This window comes from Plectrocnemia conspersa, unplaced genomic scaffold (genome assembly GCF_051122295.1).
Source record: "Plectrocnemia conspersa isolate PC_06_02 unplaced genomic scaffold, ASM5112229v1 ptg000005l, whole genome shotgun sequence".
Taxonomy (NCBI): domain Eukaryota; kingdom Metazoa; phylum Arthropoda; class Insecta; order Trichoptera; family Polycentropodidae; genus Plectrocnemia; species Plectrocnemia conspersa.
In genome coordinates, this window is record NW_028277169.1 from 12,075,802 (window position 1) to 12,097,661 (window position 21,860).

At 27.8% G+C, this 21,860-nt stretch overlaps 1 protein-coding gene across 1 annotated transcript in view; it reads right to left on the bottom strand.

The window, feature by feature from the left end:
- Positions 1-21,860, bottom strand: part of LOC148234873 (uncharacterized) — a 125,637-nt gene that overhangs the window by 57,823 nt on the left and 45,954 nt on the right. The window lies entirely within an intron of this gene.

Genomic DNA, 21,860 nt, shown 5'->3' on the forward strand with positions numbered 1-21,860 from the left:
AAGAAATATGAAATAATAAATTATATTATTAATAAATTTGTATGAAAGGTCACGAGACACGGACCTTTCCTTGTAACATAGAGATTTACATTTTTCTACAAACCCACTTGATTCGGCACAGGACCGATTTTTATAAGGTTATCCGAAAAGAACACCCTTCATTGTATATAACACGAAATTATTCGAGCAGAAATAGATGCTATATCACAGATAAGGAAAATGGCTAAAAAAGGTTTTAAATTTGCCAACACCTGAAAACGCAAAACTTATATATGAGAATGATTAAATTTGAGAATTTTGTTTTTTATCAAAGATATGTTAAACGAGCTTGGTATTTCTACATAAACACACAAGTATAAAGTTTTCATAAGTACAACGTTAATTATTATTGTTGCTCATCATAAGCGAACATTTTCCATTAAGAACAAAATGAAAGCTCGCTCGTAGCGCCGAAGCTTAAGATTCTCCCACGAATATTTCGATGAATTTTTAAAGCAAAATCGTAAAGATGTGAGAAATGCGAGGGAGAAAAAAATATATACAATATTTCACGTTACGACTTTATTAAAGCTTTACATTTCTTTTTCTCTCTCCTGTAAAAAAATGTTAGCGCGCACGCGTTCCGTAAACAGATTAGGTATTAGGGTAGGAAAAACACAGACTTTTGCGTTATTAGTTTTTTTTCATACATTGGACAGAGAGTAAGAGAATCGCAGCGGAAAAATGAAAAATGCTGGAGCGTCTTTCAGAGTTGTCATAAAAGGTACTTTGCACGTATGAAATGAGGTGACCATGATTCTATGAAATTATGATAACACATCATAATATAATATATGACAATACGTGAGAAAACTCATTTTCACTTCTTAGTTATAGAAAGATTGGATTTTAGCACAACAAAGAAATGACAATTAGTACGGTTTTCTCACAAATAATAACACCATATTTTATTATTTTGATAAGAAAATATATAATAAATATAATACAGTAACAAATTATCGCAAAAAACTTTATATACTAGATTTATATGTAAAATTAAACAATGGTTTCATTGTAACATAATTTTTTTTATAAAGTTCCATTTTTTATATATTTTAAATCAAAAACGTATTATTAAAATTTTTATAAATGATAATGATAGAAATTATACATTTATTTCTATATATATATATATATATATAATAACGTATAAAAAGTATTTTTTTTTTGTTAAAAATAGCTTGCGATATAATTTAGTACTAAAAAAAATCTATATTGATTGATTTTTATGACAATATATTGATAATATTTTGCCAAGAGAAAAATTAAATATTCATTTATAAAATTTTATAAGAATTTAATCAATTTTGATGTAAAAATCTGCTTTCATTTAAAATTTGTCTAAGGTTTTGTACCGTAAAAATTATACACGTTAAAAAATAAATTATGAGGTATTTAAAATTAAGGCATTTTTCTACATAAAAACATGATATTAAATCTTTGTTTAATCTTGGAGAAATTATGCGTATACATCAAATCGCAAAACATAATTAAATCGACATTTAATGCAAGTTAAATTTAACGTCAAAAAAAGCTTTTTTATAAAAAATCATACTTTTGAAAATCAAACTCTAAGCTTTTAAATAACGTAATATATATTTACAGTGTATTTTAAACTTAGTAGAGATTTACTTGAGGCTGCTAAACAACTTTTTTGGTTATTTTACCAATATATATTTGTATAGTGTAATAATATACAACATATACTTAAGATAGCATTTACAGTATAATTCAAAGGTATATTATTTAAAAATGTAATTATTCATCGTATATAGAGTATACATACGTATTATAAAAAACATGAACAAATTTAATTATTAAATATCTAAAATTTTCCGTAAAAAAATATTATATAAACTCAAAACTACATAATTAAACATATAATATGAATTTTTTCATGTTTTTTTAATTATAAAAAGTATTTATAAATTAAATATTTAAAGACGATAGAGCAGAATGTACATTTTATTAAATAATTAAAAGCTGCTATAAAAAGTGATACTGTTATACTTCAGCTTCAATGTATCGTTGCTTTTAAAAATAATTATTTAAGAAAAATATGGGTAGATGTAAAAAATTTTTTTTTTAAAGTATTAAATCACATCTGTTTTGAAACTATTTGATTGTACAATAAATATTTTTTTTAAAATGTCTTTTTGTAAAGTGCACAAATCGACTTGATTTCGTAATAGTGATACTTCGAATATTTCGATTTGATTGATAAAATATGTATTGGGGGAGCTTTCGAAGCACAATGATAACAAGTTAAAGATTATATAATTATTTATGGCAAAATACTACTGAGAGATTTGCATCGAATGGGAATATATTTGCGGTACGACGTTTGGACTCCTTATCTGTTGTCAGTCGCGCATTTTTCGCATTAAATAAAAATAGATTTAATGGTTAAATATTTCAGAAATATTGAAGATTAATGTTTTAGTATTTATATGTTACTAGAGTATTTAAAAAGAAATAAAGATATAAATTGATTTAATAGTAGAAATAGAGACAATTAATGGATAGTTCGATATAAGAAAACGAGTACGGCCAAGGGAATTATGTACAGAGGTGTGAATTTGTATAATAATGTTCCTAAAACAATCTGCAAAAATAAAACTGTAACGGGTTTCCTAAATGGAATAAAAAAACGCCTTTGTGCATTAAGAAATAAATTATAATATCAAGTCTTTTTTTATTTTCTGTTTATGTTATATATTATATGTTTGTTCAATTAAATTTGCTTGATATAAAAATTAGCTATTAAGCAAAATAAATTATTAAAATAAATAAATAAATATGTGTTGCTTTGCTTATTAAATTATTTATAACAATGTTACTAAAAAAATACTTTAAGATATATACTGAGGAAATTAACATATTAACCACACCAAAAGATCAAATACTAATGCGTTGTATATAAAGCTCTTTTTAATTTTTATTTATTCAGAGCATTACATTTTTTTTAGATAATAAAAATATTTAATTTGAAAGGCTTGTAAGAAAGCTAATAAGAGTTAATGATATAAATAATTAAATATCTAAAATAAAAATAAAAATATAGATTTAATAAAAACATCAAATTATTTGCATCAAGAAAAATATAAATTTTAATGCCTCTGACATTCTGATACATATGCCATGTTTTTTTAATATATCTAAAATATCAAATATATTTATAAGAAACATAGTTATTGAATCTCAGTATAGCGAAGCTTAAAATTTTGTTATACTGAAAATTTGTTGTAATGAACGTAAGGAAAATGATATATTCTTATTTTATATTTAATTACCACATTACTACAGCATCAAAATAATCTCTTTCACAAGATTAAAACATCGTTTTTGGTCCATTATTAAAGATACTGATATAAAAAAAATTGAGGGTTGGAGAAACACGAACTAAATTCTGAGAAATATTGTGTTAAGTTGTAGATTCGGATCAAAATATTTCGTTATACTGAAATCAGTATTCGTTATAATGAAAACATTTTGTTTGAAAGTTTTTCAGGGACAAATTAAAGATTCGTTATACTGGGAATTTCGTTATTTGGTATTCGTTACAAAGAGATTTTACGGTATTATGAACGAGATTAAACTTTAGTATATTTATTTAAGGTAATAAATTAAAAAAATTCTTACGAATATTTTTTAATGACTTCAACTTAAATTTTTTGTGTTTTATTTCAAATAATTGATTATTTATTCATACATATATAACATATTCGCCAAATATTAATCACTTCTGTTTAATGTAAGATTGGCAAATATTAATATATAAAAGCCGCTCTTCACAAGGCGCAACGGTTGGTTACCCTATGTAAATCTCAACATATGAATATATCGCGAAAATTCGCCAGCAAACGCGAGAAAACAATCCTCGAAAACCTTACGTAATATCTTAATATGTTTTTATGGGCTCGTAAAACGTGTGCGACGATTTATCATATATGTGCGCGCGAGTTTGAGATTTTATGATGAAAATAAATCTATCGTGAAATATTAAAAAATTTCACACTCATGATATATTGAACTAGTCTTTGAACGCAATTGATAGTGAATTATCTTAGAATATAATTTTTCATTGAATTTTCTGGGGCGTAAAAAATATGTATATGCAAGAAATATTTCTAAAGCATTTTATTGTAGAATTGAATCATAATCCTTTATATATTATTTAAGAAGTATCATAAACCATAATTTCATAAAGAACAGACCTAAACATTGAAGTTAATTAGTCGTGTTCATATAACACAAACAAGTAACCATGAATTTTAGCACCATTTTCCCCTTTTGCACCGAATAAACAAAGCTAGCTCTTTACAAGTTTAGTATAGACATGGCCATTACAAACATACACTGAAAACATGCGAATAAGTCTCTGTAAACTCGACTACGTTACGCTTAACCAAGCTTCCATTTTTATTAGCCTTGTATCTTTTCGAATATTCATCGTATTTATACTTTGAGTTATAAAAAATAGAAATATATATTTATTTATGTATACAATTATATTAAACATATTCTTTACAACACATAATAATATGCTTCAGCTTACCGGATAAGCCTTGATAAAAATTATACGCATAATGATTTTTAGCATAAACGTAACATATCCCTCACCCTAATCCCTTAACATCATCCATAATAAATTTGTACGCATATTTGCCTTCGGATCGCTAACTAAATAACTATTTTAGTTTAGAGCTTTCACTGTATAATATAATACAAAATATGCTGAAAGAGTGGAACAAAAAAGTCGATACATGATATGCCAAGAGCTTTACGGAATAATTTATTTCTCTAATGGATATTTCAGACAAGCTTTTTGTTATATTTGTAATAGATATAGCGAAATTAAAATATAATGAATATTATATATCAATGAATTGATAATAAATTTAGCTCGACATTACGTCTAACTGTCAACCATTATTTTGTAATTGATATCTATTACATGATGTGTCAGATGACACGAATGGATGAAAAACAAAATTACAGTATATAATAACTTTTAAGCCTTAATATATTAAAACAGTGTTTCTTAGATGCATAATAATAATAATAATAATATATAATTTGTATCTTAATTATTTTATATTACAACATTTACAATTTTTTTACTAAAGGTTTTACGCAAAATTGTGTTTAATTTTGTTTTAAGTCAGTTTTTGTAAGCAATATTTTTAAGATAATATTCAAAGTGTATTTTATTCGGTTTAGCTATTCAGCTTTTGTAAACTCAAATAATATTAATTTAACACATAAAATACATTAAAATACATAGAAATGAATTATTTTATACTGACCTGGGGACGCATTGAATTTTTTTTATACATTAAATATAGTTATTTTATGTATTAAAAAAAAGATCAGTGGTTATTATTTGAATATAAAAAATAGTAAAACATCGTAAAACTTTTAGTAAAAAATTTAAAATATTGTAATATAAAAAAATGAAAATACAGATATTAAAATACAACTTAGACAAACGCTTTAGTAATAAAACATAATCTACATTTTGATTTAATTTATCAACCTAAAAATATTAGGAAAACCCAATTATTTTAATTAAAATTAAAAGTCACTGATTTCGATCTCCCAGTTACGATACAAATTAAAAAAACATTAAATTTTTTATATTAAGTTAGATCGCTCAAAAAACACCATAGATGATTTAATTGCAATGGGCTATGTGACACATACCTTTGAGCTGGTGATACTATTCTCGTTCGATAAAATACTGCGTTGATGAAAAGCAGGTTGCTAAAAAATGTTAATAAATTTATACAGCGTTGAAAGCGATAATATAAAACCGCTTAGTACTCACTAGAATTAAACACTAGATATGTATGTATTTCCACAATTATTGCACTGGTTGCTAAGTGAAAAAAAAATGTTTATAAAATAACAAATGCAGTAAAATATATTTTATAAATATAATATTTAAATATTAAAGAGATTAAAACAGATGAAAGCAATAAAAAAATATAGTACCTATTCTTAAATATAAATATAATATATACACACAAGTAGCAACCATACTATTCTAAAAGCTGATTTAAGTTTATGAGTTTATCAATGCGAAAGCTCTACTAGAATAATAATTACCTCTATGCGAATTGGAGCTCCTCTATTATTTAAAAGAGCTTATATTACAAATTGCTGCTAATGAGGGTGAGCTCAACAAATGGCAACTAAAATCATGGTACTAATCACTATTTTTCAAGGCCATTTATTGCGTCGTTAAAGTATAATAAGTCACGTATTTCGTACACTGTAACACTAATGTATTTGTACTTTTTTAATTAGCATGGTGATTTTGCATTGATGAGGCAATATATTGTGTTAATCGAAAGAAAAATATTAATTAATCCATCAATGTTTTTTAATGAAAATAAATCGGGTGGTTGAGTTTTCTCTGGACGTTCTTAAAATTCTTAAAAAAACATACACTGGAAGGCATCAAAAACCCGCTTGTTTTAACAAAGTTTCGTGCATTGCATGCCTAATCTAATTGGATGATAATCTCTTCCCACTAAAATACTTCAGATAATATACAAAATCTGGAGTCGCTGTGAAGCTATGCATCATCATTTAAAGTGTCACAGTGTTACATTTTGAAAATTTATTGATTTTCCTTATAGTTCGTCTAAGATACTCGTGTTCATAAGGAGCGCGTGTTACTTTAACAATTTATTAGCGAAACGCGTTCTGTATATGTTAATACGTAGTGTCCTCAATAATGTATCCTTGGAGTGAAGTAATCGTTGTTGTTACTTTACTTTGTAGATATCTCTACAAGGAAAAGTACGGATCGTATTAGTGTAAATATTCTAGATGATTTTTCTAAGAGCGTTTGAATACAATTCATTGCATTTAAATACAGAACTTATTGAAAAATCAGAAGGGTGGTGCCGACAATCCATTGATGCTCAGCAAAAAAATAGCGATGGTTTGAAAAGTGCTGCAAAATATCGCGATTGCGTCTCTTATTCTCGACGATTTTATTCAGGACGTCAGCGCTCGAGAACGCTGAAATAATTTATGTTTTAAATATGCATATATGTATTTTCACAAATGCGGATTCGCTGTCATTACAAAAATACTTTGGATTCACTGTCATTACAGAGATCTATTTCAGCGGAATATCTTTATATTTTAGGCAGAAGTGGTTTAATTCAAGTTTGCAATTTTGTGTCAAGGATTTTTGGCTTAGATAAAGCACTTAACACTACTGGTTTTGTTTTTGGAATATCAGCGAGGCTTTTTTTATACATTTTACATATCGTAATTTAGCGTGTCAACAAGGTACAAATACTTATATTATCAACAAAGAGTTTTTTAAGTTTCCGAGGGGTGGTGTCGACAATCCGTAGAAGCTCAGTAACTTTCAGCTGCGCACAAAAACACTACTTTAACATGATTTATGCATTAGTTTGTCCTGACTTTTATGCCAGGGGTTGTTAAAGCCCAATTATTTAATTGTTTTTGTAAAATATTTGAAATCGTCACGTATTGTTTGTATATTTTAGCTATGATAGAAATCATATTTTATGTAAATATTTTTTTAATTAGGCATTAAAAATTATTAAAAATATCTACTTATATTATTTACCTGATAATTAGTCGTGATTTCTTTGCTGCTCAGTGTTGCCATATAGTGAATTTTTAGTTCAGGGCAAAAGCAATAAAATCGAGTTATTGCAGTGAAAACGTGCGATTATCAAGCGTTTATCAAGAATTTTAAAACAATATTACGAGTGAGAATCGAATAAAGTACATCTATACAGAATTTCGAATAATAGGAGAGCGCAAAAAAACAATTATTCTTTCTCAGAAGTCAAAAATTCACGTCAAAAGCAATAAAATCGTATCGGCACCGTCGCAGTGAGAACGCTGGGTACCAAGTGTTCCCACTGCGACGGCGCTGTATAAAAAAAATTACGAATATATTCAGATATCCAATACTTCATCGATTTTTTATTCAATATTTAAATGGTTAAAAATTACGAATAATTGAGAACCATAATTCTACAATTGAGAACCATAAGCGGATTATACTCTGGATTCCAAACGAATGCGAAGAGAGAAGCGGCCGCTTGTTGGGCCTATTTTTGGTTAAAGTTTGTACAAGTGTAAATGTCAGAAAAAGTACTTGAGAAAGAGATTGTTGGTTGCCCGCATATTTATATCCATAACCCCTTCCATCACATATTTTGTTTTCCACCTTTTTCGGTGAGAAGGAGAATTACAAAATAATTGCCGTTAGGTAGTTTTATTGAAATAGATTACGAACGACTGTTTATATGTAGAATCCTTTATCAAAATATTTTCAATTAATATTTTTAATCTCTCAGGTTCATGACATGTATTTTACCCACATCTGTAAAAAATATTTGCTTTTGCTCACGGTAGTGTTTCATTTAAATAAAGAAGCTTTTTCTTTCTTAGCAATTTAAAAGGCTTTGGTTTATAATTTAAAGGCACAATATTCAAATTCTCACGCCTATAAATTTAGCTAAAAGATTTTTGACCGTTTGGATTATTGCCGATTGTTGAATGGAAAGGTGGTTTAATTACTGATTAGCCAATGATATACCATTTCTTATTACCATATTTATCATAAAGATACAGCGAAATTGTTAAAATAGATAGCGCTACCCTATCATCGGCACAGCCTCAACACAATATGCTCTAATTGCTTTGAATAAATCGAATTGTCTGTATTTGCATTCGCTGAAAATGAACTCTCATCTCGCAGGAGCGTCAATTAAACGTTTGTCGCCTGCGGAAATCTCCTTCCTTTTATATATGGACCCCCAGCCATAATTGAAATCGATTTAACTGAAAATACGATTTTTCACACCCCTACTTTATTTGTGTGCCGAAAGGAGTGAAACGAGTTGGAACGCGTCTACGACGTTTCGGCACGTGAAATAATGGTCCTTTTTGTTGGTGGAAAATTGTATTTTAATTTGCACATCCGTGGAAGCCATTTTGATTCGGCCATAAGCGAGACGCTTTGAACGCTGCCGGCTCAAGGGGTAATCGAATGAGAAATAGATATGCCAACTTTGAATTTCAAAGGGGGAGACGTATCTCAAGTATTGAGTTTCGCAAGAAAAGATCATAGTATATGTAAAGTGAAGGTGTAGATTTACATATTATATTACATCATAGTGACGTAAGACTTTGATTGAAAATCATTGAAAAGGAACTAATGTATTATTCTTTGGGTGTTACTATCTTTAGGGCGTGCATGCTGCTTGATAAATATAATATATTCCGACTATATGTTTTTGTCCTAGCGTTTTGAGTCTGGCGATATCGCGTCTTAAAGTAAAGACTATTTATTTATACATACTTTATATAATGTCTTATTGCAAAAAAAACTGCCATTGCAATACAATGGCAATGTGACTCTTGCTATAAATATAAATAATTCAATCAATAAATACAAATAGAACTTGCATATACTTATATAATCAAACACGTTGTTATTATACATTGTATTGTAAACATTTGCATATTTTTGGAATTATACTAATTTTGGTTAACTTCCGTTGTTTATGTTATATATTGGCAACATAAGCGAGAATGTAAATATGTTCACTTTGTAATATATTATATAATGTTTGCTTTAACGTTAAATGTGTAAACAAGTCTAAGTACTAGTATGTAGTATGTACATACATACATACATTACATAAGTCGAGAATTTGAAGCGTCGGGGACACGATCTTTGAGGACATCAAAACCGAGCTAGGTGTGTTTAAATTTGTACTAATTAAATATAATATATACAGTTTCAAGTGTGCTGATGTATAATGTATTTAGTACAGAACGTGTAAAATAAATCAGACGATTATAAAAAAATATTAGTATCTATATGTCTTCTGAGTGATAAAAAAATCGCAGCCCTGTCGAACCACGAGAACTTGTACTAAACTTCTATTATAACATTTTGTGGCGCTTTAATGCTTAGAACTTCAGAAACTGACGCTTAAGATAAGTGGTTTATTTTTTAAAGCAGACGTTGTCGCTCTGAAGTTTCCATCTTAAAATTATGTCTTAACTAAGAATGTCACTGTTATAAAAATTATCTCGACTATTGAGTTTTTTTAATATACGTAAACAAGATATTCATTATTATATAATTTTAATAACTAACATGTACGACCTAGCTCGATTTTAATTAATCATCACGATATTTATCTGTGAGATAAGAAAAATCTAGGTAAACCTAATTTGTATTTAGTGAGTCAATATTTTTTTAATAATAAAATAAGTTTTAGATACCTCTATGAATATATTGTTAAAAAATATGGACCATAAAATAATAATATAAAATGTAATAATTCTGCTTTATTTTATCATTGGAAATAATCTTACAAAGGACGAGAGATACATTTGGGTGTATAGTATTGGTTTTTATATATAATAAAATAAGGTATTTCTAAATATGTTGATTTGATATATTATAAAAAAATAAGCACATAAACTGATAAAACCACTATAAAGAGAAAATATATACGAAAGAAAATGTAAGAAAGGAATTTTATATATTTTATTATATGTTAAATTTCATTACCAATACTTTTATAAGCCAATTAATAAAGTTCTTATTTACAAAATACAATATTTAATATAGGTTATATTTAGTTTAAGTGTACTTTTAATTAGGTAAAAGTTTTATAAATATGCCACTCACGAAAAATATAATTTATTTATTAATACAACAAAAATTGTGTATATAAATAAATTTAATTTTTTAACATTTTTACCATTTAAAAGTTTATGTAATGATATAGAAATAATAAAATTTATTTAAATTTAGCATAAGTATTAAATATTTATTACTTTATTTTTAAATATACATAAATTATATTTATGAAATGTTAGAAAATATTGTTGTACTTCATAAAACCATAGTGTCTACTGTTATTTTATTCTTTTCAGGATGATAAAAATTGTTTTTCGATAAACGTTTTCTAGCACTAATTACGCGTGAGAATAATATTATTTTATTGCGTAATATGACATAATATATATACATATATAGTTAAATTAGTATTTTCACATACGCTCTAAAATATCAATATATAAAAAAAGTATATTTAATGTATGTAAATTTAGCTATTTTCATAAACATTATTAAATTATATATTAATTTTATAGCGAATAACTTTAGAGCGTTTTACACGAATATGAATGATCATTATATTAATTATATGTGCAAATATTATATAACATTCTATTGCTTCAGATGTAAATTATGACGAAAAATAACACAATATGGCACGCTGGAAACAAATTTCTGGGAATAATTTGCTACACAAATATGTATATTCGCACATACACACACATAGAGAGAACCCTTTAGCTTCCGGTACGATGGTTTATATCATATTCCACAGGTACATGCTAGATACCATATTATTGGTACATATTCTGGGGATAGCCGGCGGGGGTTAAAATAGATTTCCAGCTCGATCCCAGGGGATGGATATTTTTATGAGGGTTCTTTACTGGCCCGGCTGGCTCTCACCACGCTGAGCTTTTCGTTATTTTAGTTGTTTCGGCTTCTTCTAAACGCAAACTTTTGCGGATTGGACGCCGCTCGTAAAATCAAATCGAATCTGGGATTTTTGCATAGCCAAATGTCTGATTTATATCATTTAGATCGAACATAAAACGCAATATGGGCATGACTTCCAATAGAAAAAATATTTAACTAGTGATATACATCAGCAATGAATCAATATTATGAATTGTGGATATGTACTTTGAAAGTTATTATTTTTTCTATTTCTACCTTGAACACACACTTGATACTTTATAAGTTTGTCATATTACAGAAAGCCATTAAAATAATTTTCAACTACTTTTATTTATTTATTTTAGTAAACAGACTTTGTTATGATATAGACAAATTATATGCTGCACTAAAATATCTATGAAACGCAATTTGACGGATTTCTGATATTGGTTAAAGTGTATTCAAATCGAATTTTGGTCAATAGGAGGGCGCAAAAACAATTATCACTTCTCAGAAGTCAAAAATCTACGTCAAAAGCAATAAAATCGTGTCGGCGCAGTTGCAGTGGGAACGCTCGGTAACGAGCGTTTCCACTGCGACGGCGACGGCACGATTTTATTGCTTTTGGCGTGGATTTTTGACTTCTGAGAAGGGATAATTGTTTTTTGCGCTCTCCTATTGGTCAAAATTCGGTTTAGATATGCTTTCTATGTTCGATTCTCACTCATTATCAGGCGCGTAAGATGAGATACATTCCCTTTCACTCACTCTCGTCACTAAACATGCGAACGAACGAATGGGAATGTATCTCACCGTACGCGCCTGCTCATTATAAGTCGTAATATTGTTATAAAAAGTCTTAATATGATCATTAGATTATCGAGCATTTCCACTGCGACGACATCTTTAATTTTTTTTCTTTAATCGTAATCACTGATTTTTGAGATAATTGTCATTTTCAGATTAAATATGGTTGTGTTTTTTATTCATTAAAATTTACAAGATTTTTTTGGTTATAGTATGGAAGCGTGAGTTATAAATATTTTTTTAAGCTTTAATTTAAATTACTTGTAGATCAGAAAAAAATATTATATTACAGTTTCGTTAGTACATATAGCAATTCAATTCAGTAAATATTGTTTACTGAAATAAACTCATTAACTACTTTACAGTTACTATATTTAAAGAAATTTAGCAAATATATTTTTTTATAAGTATATTATATAAATAATCAAGCAATGTTTTTTACATCCGTTTTTTTTAAATTGCAGTGTAAAATAATTCTTTGTTTTACCTGTCGAATAAGTTTGCGAAGATTAGCATTTAAAAGGGATGTTATTAAGTTTAGTCGTCAAATGCAAAAACAATATCTTTAGCGGTTGGTAATATAAGTTTTCCCACAATAGTTTCCGTACAACTTAAACTTATAAAGCTTCCAAAACTTTTTCACTTACTTAGCTCATCTCAGATGTTTACTTTCAAAAATAATTAGATAAAATATAATACACTGAAATGAGGATGCATTTAATTAATGTATCAAGTAAAATTAAATTCGCAATAATTTTACATCGTACTTGATACAAGCAAGTGCATTTTTTGCGTCGACTTATACTTAGCTTATTCATGATTTATAGAATAAAACGCAGCTTTAAATTAGTGCAATATATACTTTATATCATAATCAATAATACAAATATTTTTTAATTAATATAATAATCGCATTCTGTGAAAAACGCCAATATGAATATCGAGTCAAATAGTGAATATATTGTTAATGGTTTTAAAGTTGGCTAAATTTATTTAATAAATATTTTAATTTGTTTGTTCATAGATGGCTTTATAATTTATTAAGTGTTTTATTAGATTTACCAATATTTGTAACAGGTTATAGATATTAAGTTTTATTCGTAAATATTATTTTTAATTTATATTTTTTATGATAAATAAAGCTTTGAGTTAAAATATATGATCACTTTCAAGTACTCTGTTCATTTTTCAAAGGATGTGATATTACTAAGTGGTGAAATTGCAATTAAAATGACTTACATAAATTTTACCACAGCAGTGTTAAAAAATATAAAATTAATATATTTGGCAAAAAGTTCATAATTGAATGTCATTGGCAGACTTCAAGCGTTTTATTACTTACAAAATAACGTATTATGTTACATAATATTGGTATTCTAAGCGAAAATAAGTATTCTGTACAGTGTACGCTTATGTATGTAGAGATTCGATACGCGTATAGGAAAAACGTTCTTCAAACTCAAATACACTCTTAAGAACTTAAACACGTCTCCCAATATTGCATTGAATAACTTCAAACAGATACCTTATCTCGTTTCCTAAACTTCATATCCTATCTCGAGCGTTGCCATCTAGGCAGGTGTACATCCGCGTAAAACTTTATCGAATGGGTTATTTACAAATTCAATATACACGAATCGACTACGGATATATATCACTGTATAACGCATTTTTCATTTAATTTATGTAAAATTAATTATCAAACATTAATATGTCTATATTTCACAGTTTGTGAATACATCGATTTAATACTCATATGTGCTACATAATATAATATAATTAGCTGATGCATTAGCTAAGAGCTTAAAGTGATGTATTTCGAGCTAACCACAAAAGCTATCACCTATTATATAACGTTTGATAATATCGTGCATTAATCTCAATGTATACAAATAGGTTTATTTTGTATTATATAATACATATACGTTTATTTGTACTTTATTTACATACACGATATTAAACTCGTTTCGTGCGATTAAGTCTTCGAATTAAGCTCGTCTCCGGCGACTCGACGAAAAACGGTAATGCGTTTTAAAGTTGACTTAAATTAATTCTCGAGCGTGTTTTAGAACTGAAAATATTTTTATGAGAGGCTTTTTTTATTGCATTTTTGGTTTTTTTTAATGCGTAACTTTTTAAAAAGGAGCAAGGAGAGTTATACATTAAATATTCATAATTTAAATATACATTTTTTAAGCTAGAGACGCTGAGTATATTTTAAATTATAAATTTTAGTGTATAAAAATAAAAGTAAAAATCAACAGTACGATAGAAAAAGTGGTACAAATATCACAATTAAAAATACTTTTATTTCTCCTTACGTTTGTTTTTAATTAACTGTATGCTTCAATCAGAGGTTTCATTTTTTTTAGTAACAGCAATTTTATTATTGTTTTGCCTTATCAGATTTGACAATAGATAAGTAAACTTTTATTTTTCGAAACACAGATTTAATTACATACCATAATGCAGATGAAGCAATTATAATAAAATAGTAGATTCGCTAACAATTTGTAATTAAAATTATCAATTGATTTTATTCATACTTCTCATTATGATTTAGTCAAAACGTGGAATTTTCCTGCAGATTGCGATCCGCATGCCTGTCTGTGAATTTAATAGGATCGCTGGGAGTGGAATGAGCACACAAAGTTTGCAGTTTACGAACTCGATTTGTTAGCAGATCAATAATACCTCAAATGAGTAGTAGTTACAAATACAGCATTATAAATTTAAGGGCCATAATGAAGATTTTCCTTTTTAATCTTTCGACGTCATATATAAATCACGATTAAGGATTTAAAAAAAATATTTTTGTAGCTTTTATTTGAAAAGAAACACTTTTTTGCCATTCAGATGAATTTATGTTATTCCAGTGTCCTTATAGCTTTACAAAAACTTTATAATTTATACACCCAGTTCAAAGAAGCAGTTTAAAATTTGTCCTATAGACAATGAGCAACTCCTATTTTTTTTTGGCAATTTCATGATGAATATTTTATTTTTTAGTTAAGAAAACTATTAAATATATAACAGTATTTTTTAGGATCAACTGCAGACAATTCAGTAATTTTGTCCGAATACATGAGTTTCATCTCACTTTTTATTTTTTTTCGCAATTGTAAGGTACCGTCATATTATTTATGGAGCATCCACCTCAACCATTACATGGTTTCCGCAACCACAGTATCGCCCTGGAGGGCGGGCGCTAAAGTGGTGACCTCCGACGTGAGCAAATGAAGGCTAGAACCCAGCGCTAGCATGGTAAACCGGCAACGCAATCTTCTGATTTGGAGATCGCCAGGATGGCACTTGCATTGCACGCCATGCTAGAAAAGGAGCAAATTCATCAGCGTCAACTGCAGAAAATTTTGTCTGACTACAAGAGTTTTATCTCACTTCTTAAATTTTTTCGCAATTATAAATTGCTTGGGGTGGGGGTATTGTTGGGACCAATAAATTTACTACCGCTAATGGTCGGGTTTATTAAAAATTAATTCGCATATCAACGAATAAATTAATATAGGCACATGTTACAAATTAATCAATTTGAATGTAATTAATTATTTACACGTGTTGCATATTAATATGTAATTATTATATTTACACGCGTATCAAATTAAATATTTACTATAAATATAAAGTAATAAGCAAATAAAGGTATTACAGTGATATCACTTCTGAAACATCCGCCTCACCATTTCCTGTTTTTCACAAAACACAGCGTCACCCTGGAGGGCGGGCGCTAAAACTATTTTATTATTTTCATACTTTTTCATTATGTATATTTCATAAAAAATCTACCTAATACTGAAATATTTATATACAGAGTCTTTATGGCACTCAAATGGATAACGATTGTGTGGGTTTCAATTATGGTATTCGAGATAGCTTGACTAAACAAAACACAAGATTTGATGAGAATTTCGGAACACTATTTTAAATGCTAGCCACTAAGACATTCGAAATATCAATTGCTACAACGTAAAAGCTATTTAAATGTATATTTTATAAGTTTGAGATATACATATCAAAAATAAGTTGTTATTGTTGTATGTACCTTTGTATACATCAGATGCTCGCCTACAAATAACCACCTGGAAGTTACATTTTCAGTAAGTATAAAAGATGCATGGTTACAGCACAATTTATGAACTCACAAATTCACCTCGACGGGTAGACAATTCACAAAGATTTAACTGACCACGGGAATCTAGAGATCAAAGACTCACAATTTTGCGATGCACTTCGACACCGCCACCTGATACTGACACCTGAATTTGTATTATATAAATAGAAAAATAAATATTCAATAAACTGTATATCAAATAGTTTTTTCAGCGTCTAGCTAGCTGCAAAAGATTAGTGGTATAGTGGCAGTTAACAAATAAAAGAGAATAAATTTTATTTACGGTCTGTTTCAAGTACTACTGCATTATCATGTAGGCTTAAATAATAATATTAATGTTACTTTTAGAAGTGTAGTATTAATTGTAAGCTGAAATTGATAATACGGTCCAAATCCTATTACGAGCTCTCGCTTGTTGAATAGTTGGAGCGTCTGGTCGTAAAGGAGTAGCCGAGCACATTAAGCCAACGTACACATACGATATATCGTAAGCCCCGTGCAAAGTTAGGGTTACCCCAACACGCGCAAGCCTCATGTGGGTGCGACCCTTGTTCGCCCGTCGGCGACCCTTAGCTCGGATTTGTGTCCTTCCGGTGGCGGACAGGGTCGCATCGGGAGAGGTCGCCGCACGCTTTGGGCCGCGATAATGATTTAATAACGCCTCATTAATCATTCCGTCGGCAAAATTTGTAAATATTTTAGCCGAGTTGGTTTTTAGGCTGGCCCAAACTGGGTGTAATTCGTTAATATTAAAAAGCAAGATTTGCATTTGAGGTCTGCACCCAATAGTGTTAACGAAGGTGTAAATCACTAACTCAAATACGACATTTATTATAAATTAATTTAAATTTAAAAATGAGATAAATATTTTTTTATCTTTTAGATATTAATGTCTGAGAAGGCAAAGCTTTTACTTAGTCGCATTAAAAGTTATAATCCTAACCATACACCATTAAGAGTTGAAAGCAAGGGATTTCATTATTATATAAATTAATTATATATGTACATATGCGAACTTGATCCAATGCAAAGTAGCATAGGAAGTAATTTTCTATAAGTCTCATTTAGTTCAATGGTTACAATTTTTAGCTTTCTTTCTACAGTCATGTAATAAGGATTATTATTATTTGATTTTCTTTTAAAGAAAGTCAACTGCAGAGTGAATGTATGGAGATGGTTTTCTCCACCAAAATGTAAAAAACTATATATATAAAAAAAAATGTTTGTCCACAATACCACGGTTGTGCAAAAAAACATATTTTTAATTTTCGGTTAATTTTTTTTGTATGCATTTTCATGTGAACGAAATCATATAAGTAATAATAAAGCAAACCCATGTCCTTCTGATTTCAGTCGTCGACTTTAAATCACAACACCATTTTGACTGTTCCTAATTTTATTGCCATAATTAAAAAACGAACAAACCTCGCATCACGAGATGAAAATTTCAATGACCATTTTAAACGCATATTACAAACCTAAAGTTGCTGAGAGTGAAGCTTGATGGACTCTAACACGTCATGCAGACCCTATCAGAGTAAAAGCATACTAGCTTTTTTATGTAAATATTGTGTTTTTAAATATTTTATTTTATATTACATACGGTGTGTATATTTTGATATTTTTGTATGTATTATTATATATTACTCATGTAAAATAAATATGATTGAAACTGCTCAAAAACCTTCTAAAATTCGCCGAAATGTAAAAATAATATTGTTGTGTTATTTTAATCAGAAAGAATGTTTTTATATTATGTAGATTTACTAGCAATATAAAAGTAAATAGTATATAATTTTCATAAATTAAAATATTTAATATTAATTTAGAGTCTTACTCTTGTTTTTTTATATTCATGACAGATTTATATTAGTATACATTACATATTAATAATGCTGACCACAATATAAATAGCTGGAAATAATGTAATGTCATATATAGCTGTTCTATTTATAGTGCAATGTCGATTTTTGATGTTAAAAAAATTTTGCTTATCTATTTAGGGAAAAATAGAAGGTTTTCAGCAGGCAGGACTATTTTTTTTATATATAAATATATTATATGTTTTATTAGTTATATTTAGTTATTTTTTAGATTTTTATTTTATATAAATATACCCAACCCTAATCATGATATTCTTATGTGAGATTAATAAAAGTTAAGACATATTAATATATATAATGATAATTATAAATTTACTGATTTCTCAGTCACTTACGTGAGATTTAAAGTAATGTTTTTCTGATTTTTGAAATTGACTTAATAAAAATAAAATGTTGGCAATTTAAGGGAAGTTTTAATTTGTGTAAGAAATCATTTAAACATTATTTATTTATTCTTTTAAGAATGCGGAATTTAAGGCATTATAGTATCTATAAAATGCGAATGCTTGGTCGTGTAAGAAGTTACTTTACTGTTTTACGAAGAAAAATATAATTTTAAATGAATATTTATGGTATAAATTTTGAGGACGGATAAATATATTTTATAACATTACACTAGTGAAATATGCATGAAAAACATAATTAGAAATTCCTTTTGCGCATTTGTAAAACGTAGATTTAATCTTACTTTAATCACAAATACAAAGTTCAAGAGTTAAATATGTAAAAAAGGGGCAAGATTAAACGATGCTATTTATCACTTAAATTATTTTATATGGCAAAATAAATGTTAACTATACTCTTTATTATACACGTTTTATTTTTAATATAAATTAATTATACAAGTGATAGAAATTATGTTTTTTATTTATATTTAATATTACCAAAATACAGAACTTTTTTAAACATTTTATAAAATTTAATATTTGTATATTTATTGTATACATATATATTTTGAACGTAACCTTATTACCACATATGCTTTCACACGTCACTTCGCTGTGATGTTCATCGATATCTAAAATTCACCGAAACATCACAATGGAAGGCACAAGTAGACGAATATGTAATTGAATATGGAATCGAATGGAAATAACGACATTTCACGTAATATCAGTTCACATTTCACTGAGCTACGCTTATCGCTATGGTCGTTAGGAAAAAATCGCTTATCCGAGACATGTGCGTTATAAAAATCGAAATAGGGTTCTATAATTCAATTCGAAAACGTGACACGTGTCTGTAATATAAAAAAGGCACATTTAATGACTAGTAGGAATTAATTAGAGTTTGGAAGCATAAAAGCGTGATGAAAAAATAATCCCTTTCAAGTTTTTTCTCCTATTGGTGATAATAATAATGCGAAAAAAAATTAATGACCGGATTATTTACAAACGAATTCCTTTTGGTGAAACCCTGGTTATACACTGTTAGCAATTTGTCGGTAAAAGAGTGCGTGAGTGTTCGAAACATTGATTAATATATATTTTGTATACATTTAAAATATATATTGAAGATTCAATATAAAAAATATGTAATAATAATTTTATATAAAATTAATGTATATCTATTAGAATTTATTTTTAAAATATTTAGTAGAATCATTTATGTATAGCCTTTAATAATATTATAGATCGATCAAACATTCAGTTTCGGTTTCAATTTTGGTTAAAATATGAAGTTTATTATTTGATATTTGTACCGAAAGTCAATATTTTAATCTGACAGTTGACAGTCATATTTTTTCTATTGGGATACATAGACACGTTGATAATTCAAGGTCTTGTCTTATAAGTAATTTTCATATATTGTATGGATTTAACAGTCCCACCAAACTCATTTGCAGAGCTTAAAAATATGCCCACTAAATAATTATTTTACAAACTCATCCAAGTTCTCCTGCATTCGACATTGCCACCCAAAACGACATATGGATATACATATATAATAATTCGTGTAATATAACTATTTATCAAACAATTTTTACTAACTGTCCAACTTTAAATAAATAATGGTAGATTTACAACCACATATTTAGAGACGTTACTAGAATAATCATTACCTCTATGCGATTAAAAGCTTCTATATTATTTAAGAGGATTTTAGGTATTATATATATGTTTTCAATCCATACCTTTTAATATGACAGTTGCTAATATGGAAATATAAAATATGTGTTTATATATTTAACTTACTTATTTTTAGGATAAAATTTATTATATTTTAATCGTCTTTATATATTATAAAAATATTTTTCATTACTAAAATTGTTTTTAAATCAAATGCCATTTGTAACATACGCATAATATTAAGTATATACTTTCAGTTGTGTAAGAGAAAGATATATAATGTGTAATTAAACATAACTTTTGCTAAATATGTTTGCTCTAAACTAAATGAACTAAAATATACGAAACTTTATAACACATGTTTGTCCTTTCCTATTTTAGTAGTGTAACAAATAAAATGTTTACATTTTAACGAGCTTCGTACTTGCAATTAAAGTTTCTAGAGCGGCAATAAATTTTATACTCAGTTTGTAGAAAAGCCTCTCTAGATTTAGATTGATAGAGGTGAGAGTAAACTCTGTTCAATTATAGTACTAACAAAACTTGTATATAGTTAGTTGTACGAGACAGAGGCGAGGCTCTGATTGCATTTTATATGGGTACTACATGTTTTATATAATATAATAATATTTTTTTACCGCTAAATAAATATAAATACATACATATATAGTGTAATTTATTTTAATAATCATATGATAATGTGTGCAATATTTTTTAAAATTATTAATGGCACATTTTTTATAATTATAATTAAGCCATACTTGGCACAAAATGTCTCGTGCGAAAGTTATGTCATATGCAAATTTGCGGGATGACTCCGTAAAAACAGGATCTAGTGCTTCCACAAAAAAGGGTACGTGACGAAAATATGACGACAATGAATGTACATTGAATACAAAAATGATACGCAAAAAGTTATAATTAATGTTTTTTGATAGTAAAAAATATATTTTAATACTAAAAATATTATATTAAATAATATAAATTTTTCGAATTGTTTTATTTAGATATTTTTTTGTGAAACTTCAGATAAAGTGTCTGAAGGAAAGTGTTTATTTAAAATGACCCCTTTTTGAGATTTTGTTTTCCGCATCTTTTTCGGTAGAACCATTAATTACAAAAAAAGGGTGGCGAGTTTTTTTAAATCAAATTTCCGTTGGATGATTAAAAAATTACAAACAGCCGTTTTGAGGATAAATCCTAATGCACGCGTTTTCTATTTTTAAAGAAACGGATAATTAAATCGTGTACCTTGTAACTATAGCCGCTGAGAAGTTTCTCGCGGTTGTATCATATTTTAACGAAGAAAACCATTTTTTTCAAACGGTTAAAACGCTTTATCACAAGCAGAATTAGCCTTTTTTATGACTTAACAGCATAAGCTAATCCCT